We start from the raw sequence: 25,673 nt of genomic DNA on the forward strand, positions 1-25,673 counted from the left end.
CTAAGTTGCAGATCCACGGCTACTGGAGATTACCTGCCTAACCCGCCTCAGATGTTGAATCTACCCTTATCAATGTGAACTCATTTACCAGTTTGCTCTTGCCTAACATAACACATTAACATGTGACCAGTTGTTCTCCCCCATCCCCATTATTGGAGTAATGTTTATTGAAGTATTGCTCATTGAAGAAACAATTGTAACTTGTTGGAGACTTATTGTCGTCTCTATTTTCATGAAATTTTATCTCTGTATCTGTGATATTACTCAATAAAAGAGTTAAAATAAAAAAATAAAATAAAATGACAACTTTGTATAAAAAAAAAAATTGATCTCCATTTTCCTTTAATTCTTGTGGAACGCCTAAAGGGTTAACAAAGTTTGTAAAATCGGTTTTGAATACCTTGAGGGGTGTAGTTTCTACAATGGGGTCATTTATGGGGGTATCCACTATGTAGGCCCCACAAAGTGACTTCAGACCTGAACTGGTCCTTAAAAAGTGGGTTTTGGCAATTTTCTAAAAAATTTGAAGAATTTCTTCTAAAATTCTAAGCCTTCTAACGTCCTAAAAAAATAAAATGACATTTCCAAAATGATGCCAACATAAAGTAGACATATGGGGAAAGTTAAGTAATAAATATTTTATGAGGTATCACTTTCTGTTTTAAAAGCAGAGAAATTGAAATTTAGAAAATTGCGAATTTTTCAAAATTTTTGGTAAATTTGGGATTTTTTCATAAATAAAGGTGAAATATTTTGACTCAAATTTATGACTGTCATGAAGTACAATGTGTCACGAGAAAACAATCTCTGAATGACTTGGATAAGTAAAGGCGTTCCAAAGTTATTACCACATAAAGTGAGATATGTCAGTTTTGCAAAATTAGGCCTGGTCAGGAAGGGGGCAAATGGCCCAGATGGCAAGTGGTTAAAATGGAAAATCTGCCAAAAAAGTGAAATTTAGAAATTGTATCTCTATTTTCCATTAATTCTTATGGAACACCTAAAGGGTTAACGACGTTTGTAAAATCAGTTTTGAATACCTTGAGGGGTGTAGTTTCTTAGATGGGGTCACTTTTATGGAGTCCCTGTAACATCTCTACCTGAACTACATTTACTGTAAAATGGCGGAGACCAAGAAAGATGATACTTTTTATAGGGCTATGACATCACAAGGTCTGGCTAGCTGCTGATTGGCTGCATGCATGGCATTGTGGATGATCAGTCTCGGGCTTCTTACTTCTTCATTCTAACATGTGCAGCAGCCATTTAGAAAAAATTAATTTAATTTAATTTAAAGGGGTTGTCCAGGTTCATTTTCACCCCGGCAGCCCCCCTGATATGAGCATCTGAGCAGTTCATGCTAAATTGCACAAGGCAAAGGCATTTTTAGGAGTTCTGGTGATGTACCGGGCTCTCCATGGGGCTGACAGGAACCCCGGTGATGTCACCGGCACTATTTACCACCGGGATTTAGCTCTGCCCTAGCCAGTAAAACGGCACCCGAGCCCCATAGAAGTCAATGAGAGGATCCAAGCATTAAACCAGGCACCCCCTGCTCTGAAGAGGGGAGGGTGCCTGGTTCATAGGAAAAGGTCAGAAATTGAGGGAAACACCACTGAAATGGGTCGGGGACAGCATGGGGAGGATGTCTGGATGCATCTTGGACTACAATGTCGCTGCTAGTAACGATGTTGCCCGAGTTGTACGCCACTTTTACAGACTGACCATAAAACTCACAAAACTAAAGATAAAAGCGATTTTAGATGAAAAATTGTTAGGAAACATTCTTTCCTGTATATTTACTTTTATATAAAGAGCAAGTTCAGACAAATTTTTTTCGTGATTTTCGGAACTGGGGCCATGACTAAGTGGGACGGCCGGTGGTTTCGATTGTGTTGACCGGACTCTTAGACGATCAAACTGAACTCATTGGAAGAGGAACGGCCGGTAGCATCCGTATTGTACCTGTAGAGGTGAAATTCTTGTACCAGCGCAAGCCGAACCACAGCCGAAACCTTTGATGCCACGAAAGTTTTCATTAATCAACAACTTAAGTTGGAGGTTCGAAGACGATCCCCGGCAGCGTTATTCCCATTTACCACCGAGCATTTTCTGGGAAATTAAAGTCTTTGGGTTCCAGGTGGAGTATGATTGCAAAGATGAAACTTAAACTAATTGATGGAAGGGCACCACCAGGAGTGGAGCCTGAGGCTAAATTTGACTATGCACGGGAAGCCTCACCCGGCCCGGACACAGAAAGGATTGACAGATTGATACCTATTTCACGATTCTGTGGGTGGTGGTGCATGGCAGTTTTAAGCATGTGGATCGAGTCAATTTGTGTGGTTCATTCCGATAACCAAAGACACTCCTCCGTGCTAATTAGTTACGTGTCCCCTGGTGATTACGATTGTGTTGACCAGACTATCATCTGATGATAATGAACTTGGAAGAGGAACGGACGTTGAGCTGACCATGTAAAAAATTGTAGGTGAGGGCATTCTGCCAATTTGTTAACTCTAGATAACTTCTAAGCTGATCACACGTCCCCATGATGTTGACGATCTATTCGGATGTCTGCTCTATCAACTTTCGCCTACCATGGTGTCTGCTCTATCTATTTTGTGCCTACCATGGTGACCACGGGTAATGGGGAATCAGGGTTTGCTTCCGGAGAGGGAGCCTGAGGGATGGCCACGGCTACCACTTCCAAGAAAGGCAGGCGGGGGCGTGCAAATTTCCCAGTACCGACTCAGGGAGGTAGTGACGATAAATAACAATACAGGACTCTTAAGAGAGCCTGTCATTGGAACGAGTACAAAAAAATTACAGGCAATGTCATAGGTATTTAGGATGAGAAAACGTTATACAGGAGAGGTAAAGTATGATTGATGGCCTGCTGGTCACCCACTAAAACATTAGGGGTGAGGGTTTTCAGCTGAGCTGACCATCTAAAACATTATGGGTGAGGGCCTGCTGGTGAGCTGACCATCTAAAACATTATGGGTGAGGGCCTGCTGGTGAGCTGACCATCTAAAACATTATGGGCGAGGGCCTGCTGGTGAGCTAACCATCTAAAACATTATGGATGAGGGCCTGCTGGTGAGCTGACCATCTAAAACATTATGGATGAGGGCCTGCTGGTGAGCTGACCATCCGAAAAATTATATGAGAAGGCATATACATGATGGACGAGGAGGAGGAGGATGAGAAAAGGAAGATTCAAATATATACCCTTTTTTGTGGCGGAAGGGTTGCATGGGAATACAGAGTATTCAGTACATTGTAAACAACAAATTTAAAGTGCCTTTATGTTCAGTCGTGGCTTTCCTCTGGTGGAGTGGAGAAGTCAGGGGCAATCCAGGCCTTGTTCATTTTTATAAGAGTCAACCTGTCAGCATTTTCAGTTGACAGCCAGATACACTTATCTGTTATAATGCCATCAGCAGCACTAAATATTTGCTCAGACAAAATGGTGGCGGCAGGGCAGGCCAGCACCTCCAAGCCGTAGAGCGCCAGTTCGTGCCATGTGTCCAGCTTGGACACCCAGTAGTTGTAAGGCACTGAGAGATCACTGAGGAGGCTGACACGGTCTGCTACGTACTCCTTTACCATCTTCCAAAACTTTTCCCTCCTTGAGACACCAGGACGTGCATTATGTTGAGGGTGCTGACAGGGTGTCATAAAACTGTCCAAGGCCTTGGAGAGTGTTGCCCTGCCTTTGCTGGAAGTGCTGCGTGTTCCCCTTGTCTCCCCACCTCGGTTGCCCAAGGAAGTACGGACTCTGCTGCCAGCGCTGTCAGATGGAAATTTTTGCAGCAATTTGTCAACAAGGAACTTCTGGTATAGCACCATTTTGCTCGTCCTCTCCACCGGAGGAATGAGAGATGAGAAGTTCTCTTTGTACTGGGGGTCCAGAAGGGTGAACACCCAGTAATCCCTATTATCTAAAATGCGTATAACACGGGGGTCACGGGAAAGGAAGCCTAACATGAAGTCAGCCATGTGTGCCAGAGTACCAGTGGGCAAGACTTTGCTGTCGTCATCAGGAGGATGACTGTCCATCTCCTCATCCTCATCCTCCTCTTCTGTCCAACCACACTGAACAGATGGAATTAAAGTTCCATGGCTACTACCCTGTGTAGCGGAGGCAACCGTCCCCTGCTCCTCCTCCTCCTCCAATATGCGCTGAGAAGACAAATTGAGGGTGTTCTGGCTATCACCCAGGGTCATGTCTTCTTCCCCCATTTCCAACTCTTCCCCACGAACAGCGTCGGCCTTAATTGTGAGCAGCGAGCGTTTGAGTAGACACAGAAGTGGGATGGTTACACTGACAATAGCGTTATCGCCGCTCACGATCTGTGTCGATTCCTCAAAGTTTCTTAACACCTCACAGAGGTCAGACATCCATGCCCACTCCTCGCTTGTGAAGAGCGGAAGCTGACTGGAAAGGCGACGACCGTGCTACAGCTGGTATTCCATTACTACCCTTTGCTGCTCACAAAGCCTGGCCAACATGTGTAACGTGGAGTTCAAGCGCATGCTCACTTCACACAACAGCCGGTGAGCTGGCAATTTCAAGCGCTGCTGCAGCGTCAACAGACCGGCTGAAGCTGTTGATGACTTGCGGAAATGTGCACACACGCGGTGCACCTTCGCCAGTAGCTCGGGCAAATTGGGGTAGGTTTTCAGAAACCGCTGAACCACTAAGTTAAAGACGTGGTCTAGGCATGGGATGTGTGTGAGCTTGCCGAGCTCTAAAGCCGCCACCAAGTTACGCCCATTATCACAAACAACCATGCCTGGTTGCAGGTTGAGTGGCAAGAGCCACAGCTCAGTCTGGTCTCTTATCCCCTGCCACAGCTTTGTGCTGTTTATCCCCTAAGCATATCATCTTCAGCACGGCCTGTTGACGCATCCCCACAGCAGTGCTACACTGCTTCCAGCTACCAGCTGATGACTGACAGGTGCTTCACGCGGAGAATTCGGAGGTGGAAGTGGAGGAGGAGGTGGAGGAGACACTTACATAGGTGCTGGCGGTAACCCTGATGGAAGTAGGGCCCGCAATCCTGGGCGTCGGTAGCACCTGTGCCATCCCAGGGTACAAGTCGCTCCCAGCCTCCACTACGTTCACCCAGTGTGCCATCAGGGAAATGTAGCGCCCCTGGCCACAAGCACTTGTCCATGTGTCAGTCGTTAGGTGGACCTTAGCAGTAACGGCGTTGGTCAGGGCACGGGTGATGTTAGCAGACACATGCTGGTGTAAGACGGGGACGGCACACCGGGAAAAATAGTGGCGGCTGGGGACTGAGTACCCAGGGACGGCCGCTGACATCAGGCCGTGAAAGGCCTTGGTGTCCACAAGCCTAAATGGCAACATTTCAACCGCCAGTAACTTAGAAAGTTGGACAGTTAGTGCCATGGCCTGTGGGTGGGTGGCTGGGTATTTGCGCTTGCGTTCAAATGCCTGGGGTAAAGACATTTGGACCCTGCGCTGGGACAGAGAAGTGGATGTGGTCGCTGATGGTGCTTGTGACGGTACAGGTGCAGCGCGGGAGGCATCCGGGCCTGTGCCTTCGACAGGTGATTGGTCGTCACCCAACATAGGGGAAGAGGAGGCATGGTGTGACCCGCGGACACAGATTGTGGACCAAGGTGTTCCTCCCACTTATTGCGGTGCTTGGCTGCCATGTGGCAGATCATGCTGGTGGTGGTGAGGTTGCTACTGTTCACACCTCGGCTCATTTTGGTGTGGCACAGGTTGCAAACTACTATTCTTTTGTCGTCTGCACTTTCCGCAAAAAAGCGCCATACCGCGGAACACCTACTCCTTGGCAAGGGAGATTTCCGCAAGGGGGTGCTCCGTGGAACACTTGCGGGCCTGTTTGGCGTGGCCCGCCTTCTCCCTGTTGCCACCCCACTGCCTCTTACAGCCTGTTGAGGTGCTGCAGATCGCTCCCCCTCGGAACTGCTGTCCTAACTCGCGTTTCCGCCTTCCCATGTTGGGTCAGTGAGCTCATCGTCCACCAAGTCCTCTTCAACTTCCTCACTCCGATCATCCTCCTCATTTGCTGACCCCAACACAACTTCAGTGATTGACAACGGTATATCATCCTCTTCATCAACCTCTGCAGACAGTAATTGTGGTTGACTTGATGGCAACTGTGTCTCGTCATCATCCACCTCCTTAAACACATCATCTTGTGAGTGTGAAGGCTCTAGAGGTTGAGAATCAGGGCATAAGATCCCATGTCCCTCTTCAAGAGTGCTTGGGGAGAGGGCCAAATTAAGTGGTGGTGGTGAAAATAGCTCCTCGGAACATCCAAGTACCGGATAGCTTGTTTGGCCAGACTCTACATGGTGGGAGGAAGTATGATCAGGGTGAGGATTGTGTTGTTGACTAGACTGTTGGCTACTGAGACTGGACTTGGTGGAAGACAGGGTGGTGCTTAACCCAGTGGAAGCATTATCTGCTGCAATCCAACTGACCACCTGGTCGCACTGGTCTGACTTCAAGAGGTGTTTTCCTTTTGCTCTGGCAGCAGGCACAGTTGCAACGCGCCCTGAGCCACGGCCTCTGCGTGAACCATCAGAATCACGTCCACTTCCCCGTCCCTTAATACTCGCCTTCTTCATATTGACACTGGATGTCACTGATATTTGGATTAAATATAGGCCTCACACACTGTCTAGAAATAAGTGTAGATTTGCTTCTCACTGGTCACAGCAAGCAGAGTTTAAACAATACAGAAACTGACTGTAACTGCTATTTGGATTAAATATAGGCGTCACACACGGCCTAGATATCAGTGCTGATTTGCTTCTTACTGGTCACAGCAAGCAGAGTTTGTAGAATGCAGAAAATGAATGTCACTAACGGTCGCCCTGACACAAAAAAATAATTCCCCTAAAATAAATTTTGCTGCCACCTCTAACAATAGTCCTTAAAAGGACTTTTGGGTCTCTGAAAGGTTTGAGATCAAATTCGCTCTGTCCCTTCCTAACAGCAGCTCTCCCTGACTCGCAATGAGCCGAACCCGCGTGACCGGGTGCTATATAGCACGTGTTCCGGCCAGACAATCACTGTAATGTCTGTAGAAAACATGGCTAATGGCATTACAGTGATGGCAATACTTACCAGCATGTTTATTGGCTGCCAAACGTCTGGGGAGGAGACTCGAGCATGGCGCTCGAGCACATGTGGTACTCGGCAGAGCGGTCGGATCTGACGAGCATAGCGATGCTCGAGCCGAACCGGTACTCAGCCGAGCATGCTCGATCATCAGAAGTGCACACGCCTACACAAACTGAGGTCTGCAACTTCTGGGTCTCCAAATTGGGCACATGGCCTGAGCTTGCCTTTACCCCTTGGAGGTGCTGGCCTGCCCTGCAGCCAGTGTATTGTCTGAACGTGTGTTTAGCATGACTGGAGGGTGTTATCACAGGTTATATTTCCCAATGTTTTGAGGTGTACCCTAATTTTAAAAATAAAATTCAAAACCAGAAAGCAGTGTAGGCTACCTCCTCCTCCTCCACCGCCGCTTCCACCTACACCGCTACATCCACCGTCTCCTCAACCTCCTACTCCATATGGACCTCGTCCTCCTAGATCAAGATTATTATTTTTTATTTTTACCTATTTTATGTTATTTAAAGTCATTTCCCTATTTCCCATAATAGAAGTCTATGGCCTGCATAACAGATCTGTCCTGTTTCCGTTATGCAGGAGAGGACTTCCCTACATAACGGAAGCGGGACTGATCCATTTTGCAGGCCATAGACTTCTATTATGACGGAATGAATAACAGAATGCCTCTAAAGGCATTCCATCATAGAATTGCGTTATGGTCCGTGATAACGGAATCCATAATGCAATTCTGCTTTTACCACCAAATGAAGCGTGAATGAGTTTCAAAATATGAAATTTGCTCATCTCTAATCACAATTAAACAAGAAGATAATTGATGACTGATCTACACCATAATTCTGTATACAGTAAAACACCAATAGGCTGACTAAAGGGTTTGTCTTGGAAAAATCCAGTAAAACAACTCATAGCGCCATTTTAGTGCACATGTTGGCAGGAAAAAAGCACTAGGGAGTAAGGACAAGGGTTCTCACATAACCCTGAGAGGAAGTGGGGGGAAGACTTGATAGAGAGCCTGGATGAGCCAATCAGTGGTGCAGTAGGCAAGTAGGTGCACTAGCAGAACGAGCAGAACTTCATTCTACGCTGGGCTGTGAATAAGGATGCTGGGCAGTGTCTGCCAGAAAACGATCTTAGTGAGTCAGGGAGAGTAAAAAAACAATCAGGAACAGTGAGAAATCAATCAAGCTTATTGCCAGGGAGAGTGAAGGGAAAGGCTAGGATTATAAAGAAGAAAAAAATATGGTGGAGCGCCGAAACTCAGCAGAAGGGTGAAGCAGGGAGCGGATGCTTCACTATGCAAACGAAGTGTCCAGAAGTTAAAAGAGCTGCCGGGAGGGTACATCCCCACCCCAGCCTCTGTGCTTGGGGCACGTGCCCCGTCTGTCCCGCCTCGCTACGCCCCTGTTCAAACTAGCAGGATATAAGTGTTTACTACACCAATACACAGGGTAGTGAACAACATCTGAGTGGCCCAAAAATGTCTGGGCTACGGAAGGGTCACAAATGAGAGATCTCGAGCCAGAATGTGGGTAGCAGCAGCACCAGGTATCCAACCAGAAGAACTGGTAGAAGTAGTATGATGCAGTTGTCTCTGCTGGCTTCGGAAAGGTGCAACATTATCATTGAGAAAAAAGGGGATGAGATTTTGGCCGTATGGCAGATAGTCAAGAGAGTCTCCCTGTTCATGACTTGTGTGAGAGCAGTCAGTGTTTATACTGCCATAAGAATACTTTTTTTATTCTTCAAACTTTGTCAGCAGGGACAACTGCAGCATAAACAACGTCATCTCTCTCATGTTTATCTTAGAACAGATACTGACGCTCATGCAGCAGGGGACCACGGTGGAAGAAGAGCAGCTAACACATCTTGCTGTCCGCCCTACAGCTGTTGGGTACACACAAAAGGGAATATGCCATGGAGGATGAGGATGATGAACACCAGGATGAGAAGCTGCCACTGCAAGAGGAGGAGGAAGAGTCAGAGGTGGAGGAGCAAGAAGACGATGATGAAGATGGCAACGGCAAAGACACCCAATCATCTCATTTGGGGGTGGATCTGGAAAGAAGTGGCTCCTCAGGCATGCTAGACAAAATGGCGGCCTGTATGCGAACTTGCTTACACAGTGACAGATGTATTGTTGACATCAAGCAGTCTGATGATTACTGGATAGCCATGCTTTTAGACCCTCGCTACCAAGGCAAAATTGTTTTCCTCTGGCAGAAAGAGAGGACAAACTACGTTACTACCAAGAAACATCGTGGACGCAGCTTGAGGCGAGCAGACGTCTGAAAGGGAAGCCCCTCTCCGCCCCCAGCAAAGTCACCGCCCTTCTGCGTTCATGAGCAGTAGAAACTGCAGCATCAGCCATTTCAGTCTCCTCAACATGATGGAGCAGTTTTTCCACCTGCCCGAAAGACAGAAGCCAGTCAGCAAGCCGGCAGCTCCCGCCTCAACACCCAGGTTCAGGCCTAACTAAACTCTGGCCAGTCTCTGTCTCATACCCTGTGCCTTGACCCCATGGATTTCTAGGCAGACTGTAACAATGGCCTGAACTGGCACAGCACACTCTCTATTTTCTTTCTTGCGCAGCCTCCGGTGTCTTCTTGAAGAGGGTTTTCAGCACCATGGGGGGCATAGTGACACCCAAACGGACCAAGTTTTCCTCCGCCAGTGTCTACAACATCACTTTTGTTATAATCAACCAAGTCTAGATTTAGGGGGATTTACTCACTCCTCCGGCTGACTCTGATGTATAGACCTCGCCTTGCTGGCGGTGCCCCATCTTGCCAATGCTGCTGTCTATCTGCCTATTATCACATTCTGTACGGTTGCTGCTGCTGTGGCCTGCATCGTGCCACTAATGTCTCAATCATCCATTTATGCTTATTCAGTTTTCACACGGTTGAAATTAGGATTTTTTTTGGGGGGTTGAGGGGTGGTAAAGAGGCAGCATATGTATGTGATTACTGCAATAATACTGACATTTTCTCACAGCTCAGGCGGTTTCTGATGAATGCACATCGACTTGCTGGTGGTGCCCCATCTTGCCACTGTTGCTATCTGTCTGTCTAACTACCATCACGTTCTGTACGGCTGCTGCTCCTGCCTCCTCCATCATGCCACTGCTGTAACCTACCGACCATCATCTTCCATAAGGCTGCTGCCTCCATCATGCTGCTGCATTTCTGCCAACAGGTACCATTCTCAAAGTGTAGGGTAGTTCTGTATTGACAAGGCACACCTGCCCACACTGCAAAAAGAGAGACAAAAAGAATGCTGCACTCACCAATCTTTGCAGATTTATTCACATAAAAAGATCAGCGTCCTGACAGCACCCCAAAAAGCCCTTTTCAGGGCTGGTACATCAGTCTGCTTTTTTTATATTTTTTTTATATATATATATATATATATATTGCAGTTGGCTGCCCGTGTGTGAGAGGCTGCAGGCTCAGTCACAGACAGCACTGTGTGCACACCATTCATACAGGGTGTGACAGAAAATACCTTGCAGATAAAAAAAATATATATTTAATATTTTTCTGTGATCTAATCACAGTTGCAAGCCAGTGTGTGTCAGGCCCACACAGACTGTATTGTGGCCACTGGCTAGACCTCCACTTATACCGTTACAGGGTGTCACTCATCACAAATACCTCGCAGATAAAAAAAAAATCTATTTAATATTTTTTTGTGATATAATCACAGTTGCAAGCCAGTGTGTGTCAGGCCCACACAGACTGTACTGTGCCCTCTGCCCACCACTTATACAGGGTGGCACAGTACCTTGCACGAATAGTAACACTTATCTAATAAAAAATGACAGGCAGAGGCAGGCCACGCCGCAGGGGCCGTCGTGTTCGTGGTGCGGTGATTTCCACTGGCCCTGGAATAATGCCCAGTGTTCAGAGGCCGCGTACCCTAAACCCAAAAAATTCTGAGAAAATTGTTGACTGGCTTACACAGGACACCCAATCTTCAACAGCTTCCGCTAAGAACCTTGACGCACAATCCTCCTCCAGCTCAGCTTTGGTCACCTGCTCTCAAGTTACCACTCTCCCGCCCGCCGCCACCACTACCACCACAGCCACAACAGCCTCTTCACTTGATCCCTCGGAGGAGTTATTTACACATCAGTTGGATGAAATTAGTGATGTGCAACCATTATTGCCAGAGGATGGAGATAACAGGGATATGTCTCAGTCAGGCAGCATTACACACATGGACGTACAGTGTGATGATAATGATGATGATGTTGTACCCGCTGCTGCTTCCTTTGCTGAGGTGTCAGATACAAGTGAAGTGGTTGATGATGACGATGTGTCCGTGGATGCCACGTGGGTGCCTGCTCGAAGAGAAGAAGAAGAGGGGGAAAGATCAGAAGGGGAGACAGAGAGAAGGAGGAGACGAGTTGGAAGCAGGGGGAGGTCGTCACAAGGAGCTAGTGGCACAGTCAGACAGCATGTATCGGCACCCGGGGTCAGCCAGACAGGATGCCAATCAACGCATGCTGTTGCCACCACCAGAATGCCGTCATTGCAAAGCTCAGCAGTGTGGCTTTTTTTTGTGTGTCTGCCTCTGACAACAGCGATGCCATTTGCAACCTGTGCCAAAAGAAACTGAGTCGTTGGAAATCCAACACCCACCTAGGTACAACTGCTTTGCAAAGGCACATGATCGCACATCACAAATGCCTATGGGATCAACACATGATGATGAGTAGAAGCAGCACACAAGCTCAAAGCCACCATCCTCCTCCTGGTCCAGCATCTTCAGCCACGTCAACCACTGCTGTCCTCCTTGCCCCCTCTCAACCACCCGCCACTCCGCCTCTCACCTTCAGCAGTTCTATCTCATCTGCCCACAGTCAGGTGTCTGTAAAGGAAATGTTTGAGCGTAGGAAGCCAATGTCACAGAGTCACCCCCTTGCCCGGCGTCTGACAGCTGGCTTGACGGAACTCTTAGCCCGCCGGCTTTTACCATACCAGCTGGTGTAGTCTGAGGCCTTCAAAAAATTTGTCGCTATTGGGACACCACAGTGGAAGGTACCCGGACAATTTTTTTTTTCAAAAAAGGCAATCCCAAACCTCTACTCAGTGATTGAAAAGGAAGTCATGGCATCTCTGGCATACAGTGTTGGGGCAAGGGTCCATCTGACCACTGATACCTGGTCTGCAAAGCACGGTCAGGGCAGGTATATCACCTACACTGCGCTTTGGGTCGACCTGCTGACGGCTGACAAGCATGGAATGCGTGGCTCTGCAGCTGAGTTGGTGACAACGCCACGACTTGCAGGCAGGCCTACTGCCACCTCCTCTACTCCTCCTACTCCATCCTCTTCCATAACCTCCTCAGATGAGTCCTCTTCTGCTGCGGTGTCTGGCTGCACATCAACTGAATCCCCCCAGCTCCCCAGGGGCTATTCCACATCCCGGATACGACAGTGTCATGCTGTCTTGGGGTTGACTTGCCTGAAAGCAGAGAGCCACACCAGCACCAGCACTCCTATCCGCCCTGAACGCACAGGTGGATCAGTGGCTGACCCCACACCAACTGGAGATCGGCAAAGTGGTGTGTGACAATGGAAGCAATTTGTTGGCGGCATTGAATTTGGGCAAGTTGTCATATGTGCTGTGCATGGCACATGTGTTGAATCTCATCGTACAACGCTTTGTGTCTAAGTACCCAGGCTTACAGGACATCCTCAAGCAGGCCAGGAAGGTGTGTGGCCATTTAAGGCGTTCCTACATGGCCATGGCACACTTTTCAGACATTCAGCACCGAAACAACATGCCAGTGAGGCAGTGAATTTCCGACAGTCCGACACGTTGGAATTCAACACTCCTAATGTTCGATCGCCTGCTCCAACAAGAAAAAGCCGTCAACGAGTATTTGTATGACCGGGGTGCTAGGAAAGCCTCTGCGGAGCTGGGAATTTTTTTGCCACGTTACTGGATGCTCATGCGCAATGCCTGTAGGCTCATGCGTCCTTTTGAGGAGGTGACAAACCTAGTCAGTCGCACCGAAGGCACCATCAGCAACCTCAACCCATTTGTTTTCTTCCTGGAGCGTGCCCTGCGAAGAGTGCTGGATCAGGCTGTAGATGAGAGTGAAGAGGAAGAGGAAGAGTTGTGGTCACCATCACCACCAGAAACAGCCTTGTCATCATCGCTTGCCGGACCTGCGGAAACGCTGCAAGAGGAGTATGAGGAAGAGGAGTCAGAGGAAGAATGTGGCTTTGAGGAGGAGGAAGACCAACCACAGCAGGCATCCCAGGGTGCTCGTTGTTGTCACCTATCTGGGACCCGTGGTGTTGTACGTGGCTGGGGTGAAGAACAGACCGTCAATGACATCTGTGAGGACGAGGAATGGGAAATGAGTAGTTCGGCATCCAACCTTGTGCAAATGGGGTCTTTCATGCTGTCATGTCTGTTGAGGGACCCTCGTATAAAAAGGATGAAGGAGAACGACCTGTACTGGGTGGCCACGCTACTAGACCCCCGGTATAAGCAGAAAGTGGCGGAAATGTTACCAACTTACCGAAAGTCAGAAAGGATGCAGCAGTTCAAAACAAAACAAAAAAATATGCTTTACACAGCTTATAAGGGGGATGTCACAGCACAACGGGAATCTAACTGGGTAAGAGGTGAAAGTAATCCTCCTCCTACCACGACCACGGCGGCAAGGATAGGACGCTTTACAGATGTGTTGTTGATGGAGGACATGCAGAGCTTTTTCAGTCCTACACATCGCCACAGCCCTTCGGGATCCAGCCTTAGAGAATGACTCGACCCACAGGTAGCAGACTACCTCGCCTTAACTGCAGATATCAACACTCTGAGGAGCGATGAACCCCTTGACTACTGGGTGTGCAGGCTTGACCCGTGGCCTGAGCTATCCCAGTTTGCGATAGAACTTCTGGCCTGCCCCACTTCAAGTGTCCTGTCAGAAAGGACCTTCAGTGCAGCAGGAGGCATTGTCACTGACAAAAGAAGTCGCCTCGGTCAAAAAAGTGTTGATTCCCTCACCTTCATTAAGATGAATGAGGCATGGATCCCGAAGGGACTGACAGTGGGGGATACGTTTGACTAACAAAAGGCCTGATGACATGCCTTGGCCTCAAAATGGTCCCCACGCTGCTGTATTTAATGTCTGCATACCGGATGACTTTCGTGAATTCTCTGCCACCAACTAGGGTTCAAGCCGCAATGTTTTAGTCACCTTTCTGCCTTGAAAACATAATTTTTTCCGGCCGCTGCCACAACAGCGGCTGCAACAATAACATTATTTTTCAGGCATGTGTACATGCCTAATTTTTCTGGCCTCTGGTGCTGCACTGTGGCTGCAAAAACAAAACAAAAGAAAAGGCACATACATGTGTCAATTCCCCTTCGTGATCGTTACCTTGTTGTGGTAAAGGGGGTTGCGTATCACAATGAAGCGGTCATCACCTCTGAGTGTTTTGGCAATGTTGTCACACCCCAGATGATAAGGCCATTGCTTCATTATGATCAGACCAAAAGCGATTGGCTGGATAATTTTTCATAGAAAAAACTTATGGTACTTTTTTTTTTTTTTTTTGTATGGGTGGGTTTTTAATACATAAAATAAAAAAATTATAATAAAGTCTCTTAATAGTTTATTAGAAATAATGCAGAAAATTTAAAAAATCCCCATCAATTCCAATACAAAGCAAGTACAAAGCTCAGAACTAAATTATTCCAGGATGTCGTAATGGTTCGTTAATTCGACAATGGTTAATCAATTCGACACACGTCCCCGGATAGAGGACGTAACAGGGATTAAACTGATAGGAATAGTACTAGTTAAGACACCACTCATATAGGGTGTCACAGCACATTGCTCCGTGCACGCGCAGTGCCCCAACTTGGGAGTAAGAGGACCGACCAAGCTGCTTTTTCCATCTCCCGGTTCCTAAAATCAATTCAGTTTGGTGTATCAGAGTTTGGTCTGTCACTGTGAAGGCAGTTGAAGGTACCCGGCCTAAATTTTTTTTCACAAAAGGCAATCCCACCCTGATATGGGACGTAACAGGGATTAAACTGATGAGAATAGTACTACAGAAAATAGCACTCATATCGGGTGGGGCAGTAAATTGCACGGCACAGACGCAGTGACCGTGGTGTAAATTCAAACAAAGGGGAGGGAGCCAGCTATTTTTTAACCATCTCCCCGTTCGAAAAATCAATTTAATAAATGGACCCCAGATTGGGGACGTAACAGGGATTAAAATGATGAGAAGAGAGAACTACAGAAAATAGCACTCATATCGGGTGTGACAGTAAATAGTACTACTTAACACACCTTATAATAACGCAGAGAGAGGCAACGCAGAGAGAGGAGTCTGAAGAAGAGGAGTCAGAGAAGGTAGGTGGCTTTGAGGAGGTGGAAGACCAACCACAGCAGGCGTCCCAGGGGGCTTGTTGTCACTTTTCGGGGACCCTTGGTGTTGTACGTGTCTGGGTGGAGGAAGAGACCTTCAATGACATCAGTGAGGACAAGGAACGGGACATGGCTAGCTTGGTATCCAACCTTGTACAAATGGTGAGTTTGCGGTTGGGCAAATGGACTGTTTGCGGTTGTTTGCGGTGCATTAAAAGGGGAGTTTGGTCTGTCAATGTCTGTGAAGCAGCGTAACCCTTACACTACCTGTTCGATACAACATCATACCTGATCGTATACACACACTGGATGTTTTAAACCACGTTGTTCAAAAAAAATAATTGGATTGTTAGGTGATTTATGCCCTTTATGGATTAAAATCCAATTCTGCGTCATGGATCCCCCTCCGGCATGCCACAGTCCAGTTTTGCCATGGATCCCCCTCCGGCATGCCACAGTCCAGGTGTTAGTCCCCTTAAAACAATTTTTCCATCACTACTGTGGCTAGAAAGAGTCCCTGTGGGTTTTAAAATTCGCCTGTCTATTGAAGTCTATGGCGGTTCGCCCGTTCGCGAACATTTGCAGAAATCCGCGTTCGCCGTTCGCGAACGGAAAATTTTATGTTAGCGACATCTCTAGTCAGCGGCAGCTAGTGCTCGCTGACACTGTTTTACTTAGTGTGGCTGTGGTATGATCCTCCAAGTGATAGTGGAGATGTGGGAGATCTGTGTTTTTTGGGAGCTGAGCCTGCAAGGCTGAGAGCTGCATGAGAGCCGCCTGCTGGGAGTCAGGCGTCCTAAAGCCTGCTGTGGTCTTCCAGGTGATTTATGTTATTTTGGGAACTCTTGCTGTGTGAACTAACACCAGGACCCTGTAAAGCATTGTTTTTCTTTTCTGCCTTCTCTGCGTAAATAAACACTGGACTTTTGTTTTTTCAACCGTGGTCTTACCTCTGTATTGTGTCCGCTTACCCTGCCTACCAGAGCAAATCCCTACTATATACACTCACCTAAAGAATTATTAGGAACACCTGTTCTATTTCTCATTAATGCATTTATCTAGTCAACCAATCACATGGCAGTTGCTTCAATGCATTTAGGGGTGTGGTCCTGGTCAAGACAATCTCCTGAACTCCAAACTGAATGTCAGAATGGGAAAGAAAGGTGATTTAAGCAATTTTGAGCGTGGCATGGTTGTTGGTGCCAGACGGGCCGGTCTGAGTATTTCACAATCTGCTCAGTTGCTGGGATTTTCACGCACAACCATTTCTAGGGTTTACAAAGAATGGTGTGAAAAGGGAAAAACATCCAGTATGCGGCAGTCCTGTGGGCAAAAATGCCTTGTGGATGCTAGAGGTCAGAGGAGAATGGGCCGACTGATTCAAGCTGATAGAAGAGCAACATTGACTGAAATAACCACTCGTTACAACCGAGGTATGCAGCAAAGCATTTGTGAAGCCACAACACGCACAACCTTGAGGCGGATGGGCTACAACAGCAGAAGACCCCACCGGGTACCACTCATCACCACTACAAATAGGAAAAAAAGGCTACAATTTGCACGAGCTCACCAAAATTGGACTGTTGAAGACTGGAAAAATGTTGCCTGGTCTGATGAGTCTCGATTTCTGTTGAGACATTCAAATGGTAGAGTCCGAATTTGGCGTAAACAGAATGAGAACATGTATCCATCCTCTGATGGCTACTTCCAGCAGGATAATGCACCATGTCACAAAGCTCGAATCATTTCAAATTGGTTTCTTGAACATGACAATGAGTTCACTGTACTAAAATGGCCCCACAGTCACCAGATCTGAACCCAATAGAGCATCTTTGGGATGTGGTGAAACGGGAGCTTTGTGCCCTGGATGTGCATCCCTCAAATCTCCATCAACTGCAAGATGCTATCCTATCAATATGGGCCAACATTTCTAAAGAATGCTATCAGCACCTTGTTGAATCAATGCAACGTAGAATTAAGGCAGTTCTGAAGGCAAAAGGGGGTCCAACACCGAATTAGTATGGTGTTCCGAATAATTCTTTAGGCAATTGTATATATATATATATATATATATATATATTCTTACCTTATCCACTTGAACTCACTGACACTCCCTCTGCACTGGAAGAACCTGACGCTCCAATCGTCATGATGTTACAAGTGGAGCATCAGGTCCTTCAAATTCTCTCCAGTGCAGAGCGAGTATCAGCGTGTTCAAGTGGATGAGGCGAGTATTATTTATTTTTGCACCTATCAAAAATAGTGACTACTTTATACTGGGGGCACTATTGGGGACATTTTATATACAGGAGGTCACTGTTAGGCTGAATTTGATATGAAAGCTAGCACTCTTGGGGGGGTATTTTATATGCAGGGGGCACTATTGGGAGAATTATATATACAGGGTGGCACTGTGGCTTCTATGAGGGGCATTATAATCTTTGGAAGCAATACAGGGGAGCCATTATAGATACCGTACTGGGGGCACTGCAGGGTTCGGGATGCTTAAAAAAAAAAATTAACTAATGAAATTTATTCATTTTTCATGGATGTTTTTTAACTGCCATTAAAATCTGATTCAAAATGGCCGTTAAAAACAAACGGAGAGAAAATGGATGCACACAAGGATGTAGAATGATCATGAAAAATGGACATTGTGTCAGTTTTTAATGGCTGTTTTTTTTTTTTACTGTCGTGTGAATGTAGCCTAATGAAACTGACATTTTACTAAATTGATGATAATTTTACTGTGCAAATGTATCATTCATTTACCTTTTAACATTTTATGATTTAAACCTATATCCTAATATAATGCAAATTCAGATTTTTCTGTTTACCTGCAGAACACGACGAGCAATCTCATCTACAATTAGTTCTCTGCAGTTGTATTTCCTCAGTGTAATGAGACCACAGGGGACAATGAGAGAAATATCCACTGTGTGTTCCTTCTGTGTGTATATATAGAGGTCTTTATGCTGCAGTGTATGACATGTCAATGAGACTGGTGACCTCCCGTCAGCTCAAACATCATTGATCCATGTGAAGAGCTGGGATTAGGAGCCGTTCTGTGAACACAATCCCATCATTAGGAGAACATGGGAACACCTGATGTGAGTACGGTCACAGGACCTGGTGGGATGATGATTGGCCCTTGTGAGCAGGACTTCTCTCTCTATACTTCTTGATTGTAAAGATCAGCTGAATATGCCTATCCTGGGTTCAGATCATAAACTTGTAAACGCCTTGACCCATAAAATATTATAAGAACCATTTATTTCTTGCTTATTTCTTTTTTTGGTTCGAGCTCACACACGGTAGAACTAGATTCTTTCTACTAGAGAACCTGTTGCACAGTCAGGTTGTGAGAAGTTCTTTCCATCCCTGCCATAGATATAAGCAGCGGTTGGGACCTCAATCAGGGTTTGCCCTGAATGTGCCGTCCCCATTACCATTACACAGACAAACATCTCAGCTCTGAGTGTTCTGCAGTGTCAGTTGTCTGCAGTGATGACATCCCTGACTACCCTATATGACAACTGACGCCAGTGATTGGCTGTAGTGATTAGAAGAGGTAGTTGAGGATATCATCACTATAGGGTCGGAGACAAAGACTAATGGGGTGCACTGGAATGGAGGGGCAGCAGACATGTGAGTAGCTACTTGTTATTTAATTTGGTATTTTTCCTGCCTGGACTACTGCAACATCCTCCTGTGTGGCCTCACGTCCAACACTCGCACTCCCCTCCAATCTATTCTTAACTCCGCTGACTGGTTAATCCACCTCTCCCCTCGTTTCTCCTCCCCCTCTGCCAATTCCTTCACTGGCTCCCCATTGTCCTCAATAATTCAGGCCGTCCACAACCTGTTCCCTCCTTACATCTCTGACCTGCTTTCTCGATACATCCCTACACGTAATCTCCGATCCTCACAGGACCTCCTCCGCTGTTCTACTCTCATCTGTTCTTCACACAATCGACTACAAGATTTCTCATGTGCCTCTCCCCTACTCTGGAATAGTGATGAGCGGCAGGGACTATATTCGAATTTGCGATATTTCACAAATATTTGGGGGAATATTCGTCGGATATTTGCGAATTTTCGAATTTGAGATTATTTTCTTGGTTGCGAAAAATTGGCAATGTAATATTTGCGTAATACGTGCGTAATACAGGCGTGGGTAACTTTTGCTACATTTTCCAAGATGCTAGAAGTTTCCTGAGACTGGAGAAAATGGTTGGCACGGCAGAACATAAAAAAAATGGCTTTATATGCAGTTAAAGTGCTCCAATATATTTGCGATTGTTCTAATCGGCACTAATGATGCAAATATTTTGGCGCAATACGTGAAACTTCATATTTTAGCAGGTCTGACTACATATTACTGATTGGTGCACTAGGTATTGTTGTGACATCACAGCACTATGTCTGTAGTATGTATGTATGTATGGACATCTACAGTATATCACTATCAGGGGCGTAGCTATATGGGGTGCAGAGGTAGCAGTCGCTACCGGGCCCAGGAGCCTGAGGGGGCCCAAAGACCTTTGTGGTGCATAAGAAGACACCAGTATTATAGAAAGTGCATGCTGGTCAAGTTAAACCTCTGGCTCAGGGGGGTGCCGTTTAAATTTTTGCCTCGGGCAACACAAAGGCCTTGTGCTTCCTGCCCCTGGCTACAAAGCACTGAGGTAAGGGGGGCCCCAAGCTGAACTCTTGCACCAGGGCCCATGAGCCATTAGCCATGCCCCTGATCACTATCTAACCTACACTGACTATCTCCCACTAACTATCTTTATTATATACACTCACCTAAAGAATTATTAGGAACACCATACTAATATGGTGTTGGACCCCCTTTTGCCTTCAGAACAGCCTTAATTCTACGTGGCATTGATTCCACAAGGTGTTGATAGCATTCTTTACAAATGTTGGCCCATATTGATAGGAAAGCATCTTGCAGTTGATGGAGATTTGAGGGATGCACATCCAGGGCACGAAGCTCCCGTTCCACCACATCCCAAAGATGCTCTATTGGGTTCAGATCTGGTGACTGTGGGGCCATTTTAGTACAGTGAACTCATTGTCATGTTCAAGAAACCAATTTGAAATGATTCGAGCTTTGTGACATGGTGCATTATCCGGCTGGAAGTAGTCATCAGAGGATGGATACATGTTCTCATTCTGTTTACGCCAAATTTGGACTCTACTATTCGAATGTCTCAACAGAAATCGAGACTCATCAGACCAGGCAACATTTTTCCAGTCTTCAACAGTCCAATTTTGGTGAGCTCGTGCAAATTGTAGCCTCTTTTTCCTATTTGTAGTGGAGATGAGTGGTACCCGGTGGGGTCTTCTGCTGTTGTAGCCCATCCGCCTCAAGGTTGTGCGTGTTGTGGCTTCACAAATGCTTTGCTGCATACCTCGGTTGTAACGAGTGGTTATTTCAGTTAACATTGCTCTTCTATCAGCTTGAATCAGTCGGCCCATTCTCCTCTGACCTCTAGCATCCACAAGGCATTTTTGCCCACAGGACTGCCGCATACTGGATGTTTTTCCCTTTTCACACCATTCTTTGTAAACCCTAGAAATGGTTGTGCGTGAAAATCCCAGTAACTGAGCAGATTGTGAAATACTCAGACCCGCCCGTCTGGCACCAACAACCATGCCACGCTCAAAATTGCTTAAATCACCTTTCTTTCCCATTCTGACATTCAGTTTGGAGTTCAGGAGATTGTCTTGACCAGGACCACCCCCCTAAATGCATTGAAGCAACTGCCATGTGATTAGTTGACTAGATAATCGCATTAATGAGAAATAGAACAGGTGTTCCTAATAATTCTTTAAGTGAGTGTATATGAGCTAACTAACTAGTGTGGAAAGCACAGAGCAGAGCAATGTCACTGCTCTCACTCAGAACTTTAAAAAACTGTAGAAAATGGCTGCTGGGGAGTTTCCTATATAGTAAGGGGTAGGCAACTTTCCTATTGGTTGCTAGGGATGTTTCTAAGCTCAGACAAAGATTTTTCAGGCTTCTCATTGGCCCACAAGCAAGAAGGGAGGTTACTGATAGAAAAAAAAATAATCTAGAATATTCAAAATCCCGATTAATATTCACGATTCGAATATTCCGCCCAACACTACTTTGGAACTCACTAGCCCAACACATCAGACTCTCCCCCAACATCCAAACCTTCAAGAGCAATCTGAAAACCAGCCTTTTCAGGAAAGCCTACCACCTGCAGTGAGCAGGCTGCCACCACACAGCCACAAGAGCAGCCTATACTCTTTCCTACTATGTTTTCCCCCTCCCTTTTAGATTGTAAGCTCTTGTGGGCAGGATCCTCTAACCCGCTGTACCAGTCTGTTAATAGTTTTTTGTTTATTATATTTTTATATTTGTGTAACCCCGGCTGTATGTACAGCGCAATGGAATTAGTGACACTTAAAAATAAATAACAATAATGATAATAATAATAATAATGATAATAATAATAATAATAATAATAATAATAATAATAATAATATTGCTGGTTTCTAACATTTTTGGGGTCTTGGAAACCCCTTTATGGTTTAATAAGGAGCAACTAAAGTCATGAATGGGTCCAGTGCAGCACCCAAAAAGATGTCAAAATGAATGTAATTATTTACAATTAGTCTTTTATGACTAGAAATTGCCTTATTGTAACCTATACCTCTTACCTATAGTCATAAAACTTAGCTTTAAATACTAGCTTTAATAAATAACACTTATAGCCAAAACCAAAATAAAAATTAAAAGTATCAGTTGTGTTGCTTCGTTTTGTTCATCTCATTACTTAAATACAGCACTGGTATTGACACAGAGTTGCAATAGTAGCTGCGTGCTTGCTTCTAAACACAGTAACTAAAAGTAGTAGAGATCCATATAATCAGGGAGAGATAGAGGCTGGAGCAAGCACGCAACTGATACTTTTAATCTTTATTTTGGTTTTGGCTATAAGAGTTATTTTATTGAAGCTAGTATTAAAAGCTTTGTGACTGTAGGTAATAGACATATGTTACAATAGGGCAATTTCTAGATATAAAAGACTAATTGTAAATAATTATGTTAAAGTGCCTTCACTAGAGATGAGCACATTTTTCATAAATTTGATATGCCCCGGTTCGCGAATCGCGTTAAAAGAACGTCTATTTCCTGCCTGCAGAAAGCCTTATAGTGGTGTAGAACACTGTGCCTTTCAGTAACACACATAGGGATTCTGCTGTGGTGGTGAAATAATACTGTGAGTCCGTATGACATGCAGATGACAGGCGTCGCTCTTAGAATCACTGCACACTTCACTTATTTGGGCAGTTACGGGGCCAAAACTGACCAACTAACTCAAGTATGAACTCAGCCTTACAGGTCGATGTTAGCGCCAAGAAGAAGTGCATTTGGTCAGTAATCCATCAGTATTGGTAATGCCAAAAAAGACAGGAGTGGATCCAAAACAGAGATGACACGTGAATGGAATATTTGCATGTCTTCTGTGTTTTGTACAAACTTATTTAAAATAAGCCTTAGTATGTGCAGGTCTCACAGCCGCTGTAATAGAATGGTAAGAAGTGGTATAACATGTAGTAAGCACTACACGGATCATGTCTAAGACATGTAAGATGTCCGGGGGTCCCAAACTTTGTGGACATGGTCCGAGATAAGAGTCGTCCATGTGTTCAATACTGGATGTTATTGATTGCCAGCTCCGTAATGAATCCCAGCACTCAGATTAGGTAGTCCTCAGGCTCGGACTGGACCACAGGGATACAGGGTAATCCTCCAGTGGGCCCCTGAGCAAGGTGGGCCCCTAGTCTCCCACCCCCTGCACAAGTGGCACATAACACATTAGACTAACTCCACTACATACATATATTCAATGTACAGCACCTCAACCAGCCTATGTTCATATAAAAAACATTTTTTTGCATATAAAAGACATGTTAGATTATTAATTATATTTGAATGTCCGTACAATGGGCCCTCATAATAAATTTTACTGGTGGGCTCTAGGCACCCCAGTCCAACACTGGTAGTCCTTACAGAGGAACTTCACTTCTCCTTCACAATGCGCTGATGCCACAGATGCCGTCACCTTGACAAGCTGGGTTGCTGATAAGTGGATTCTAAAGTGTCTGAAGAAATGCGAGTAAAGACATTGGAATAAATTGTTCACTTCCTCCAACATGACCTCGTCCTTTGATTTATGAATATCATTTCATGAAGTCTTGAAGTCCTCTGCGTGGATGTAATAAGAAATGTCCATGAGAGGTTCGACAGCCACAGAGAAAACAAGCTCTGTGGCCGACACGGATCCAGACATGTCATACCCGGTCCACATAGCTGCTAGCCAGTAGCCACTTAAGGTCCTAAGAACTGATCACCAGCTTACCGAAAGAACAGTTAAAGTTTCTTTGGAACCACGTCCCTACGATAGCCGTGAGCGCCTCAGAGCCGTTATACAGAAAAAGCGGTAGGGAAGTAAATATCTCTGGTAACACCGCCAATAGAGAGTTCTCTTTGTACGTTCTGCAGAATCAACCTGTCCACACAATCCAGTCCTCTGTGCTTACCTTGGTGATTGGAGGCTTGAATGAAATCTGTATGAGCACAGCCAGTGGAGCTCTGTCCTTTCCTTTGAGGTTCAGCTCTGAGCCAACTTTAATGGCAAGATCCTTCTGCTTCTCGGCAGCTATGTGGGCAGACAAGTGCTTGGAATACTCTTTCAGTCGGGTGTATGATAAATTATAAATCGGTGTCACGCTGTGCAGAGTCCATTGCTTTTGAAGGAGCCTTTATACTCTTGTCGGATGAAGAGTTTCCTCCAAGGGGGTGCACTGTGGGATTTTCTTTACCACTGTGAGGTAAAGCTTCTGGGAGGATACCTCGAGCTGTGAAAATGACTGATTCTTACTTCTGGGGGTTAACACCCCATTGGTAGGTGTTTGCATATCCTTGTGATAAATAATGTTCCCGTTCACTGACTGTAAAGAGAGATCTTTTACAGACAAAGGTATCAAACTCTGCCGCCATCTTTCTAGGCGCCATGTCTCCAGTCACCTGACCAGCCATATTTACCAGCATCTGTTCCAGGACATGAAGCAGTGGAACGACATTGTTCATCCCATAGTCCAGGCGACTGACAAATAACGTGGCCTCCTCAAAAAGCCTGAGCAAACGACAGGTGTCATGCATGATCTGCCACAGGCTGACATCAAAGTTACACAGAGGAGTACTCCTGTCCGCTTGGATCATCAAGAAATCATTGATGGCCTTTCTCTGTTCGTATAGGCGGTCCAACATATGGAGGGTGGCATTACAACGGGTGGAAACATCACATATCAGCCTATGTTGGGGGATGCATTTCTGCCAATGCAGCTCAAGGAGGGTGTGCTTTGCGGTGTCTGAGTGGCTGAAGTGCATGCAAAGCTTCCTGGCCATGTCCTGCAGATGGGTGGATTACTTCAGAAACCGCTTGACAACCAGATTGAACACATGTGCCATGCAGGGAGCATGGCTCAGCCCTCCTTGACGCAGCGCTGACACCATGTTCTTCCCGTTTTCGGTCACCATGGTTCCGATTTTGAGTTGTCGCGGTGAAAGCCAGGATTCAATTTCTTGCTGAAGGACACAGAGTAGTTCCTCCCCTGTGTGACTCCATTCGTCCAGGCAAACGAGGTGCAGAAGTCAGAGTGATGAGAGGGGTCACACATGGCTTGCATACACTACATGCCTCCAGCATAATTTTTGGATCTCTACATAAAAATTATGTATTTGATGTAAATTGCGAGGGGGGCATAGTTGGAGACATTTGCAGTGTCCCAGTGATAGTCGTTGGCACTTCAAACTTCTGTATATATCATGTCAATGTATTGCTGTGTAAACTGTAATTCCTTATAACCGGCTGTTTTAGAGGAGAGTCTCATTACATCTATTCACCCCTAGGCGGTGCTGGCACCACTTTTATATATATTAGAGGGTTTGCTAATACAAGGAAGAACAGGAGAACAGTGGAAGACCAGGAAGGAAGCTAGTTATGTGTGAGGAGGTGTGGAGCAGCACCTGTCCAGGATGTAGCTGCCATTTTAGCCCCTTGGCTGTTGCCAGGCT

The 25,673-nt window shown here is 45.9% G+C and overlaps 1 pseudogene; it reads right to left on the minus strand.

The window, feature by feature from the left end:
• Window positions 1–23,559: 23,559 nt before the first annotated feature.
• Window positions 23,560–24,611, minus strand: LOC120989731 (annotated as a pseudogene).
• Window positions 24,612–25,673: the final 1,062 nt, after the last annotated feature.

The sequence above is a fragment of the Bufo bufo genome, chromosome 1, assembly GCF_905171765.1.
Source record: "Bufo bufo chromosome 1, aBufBuf1.1, whole genome shotgun sequence".
Classification (NCBI taxonomy): domain Eukaryota; kingdom Metazoa; phylum Chordata; class Amphibia; order Anura; family Bufonidae; genus Bufo; species Bufo bufo.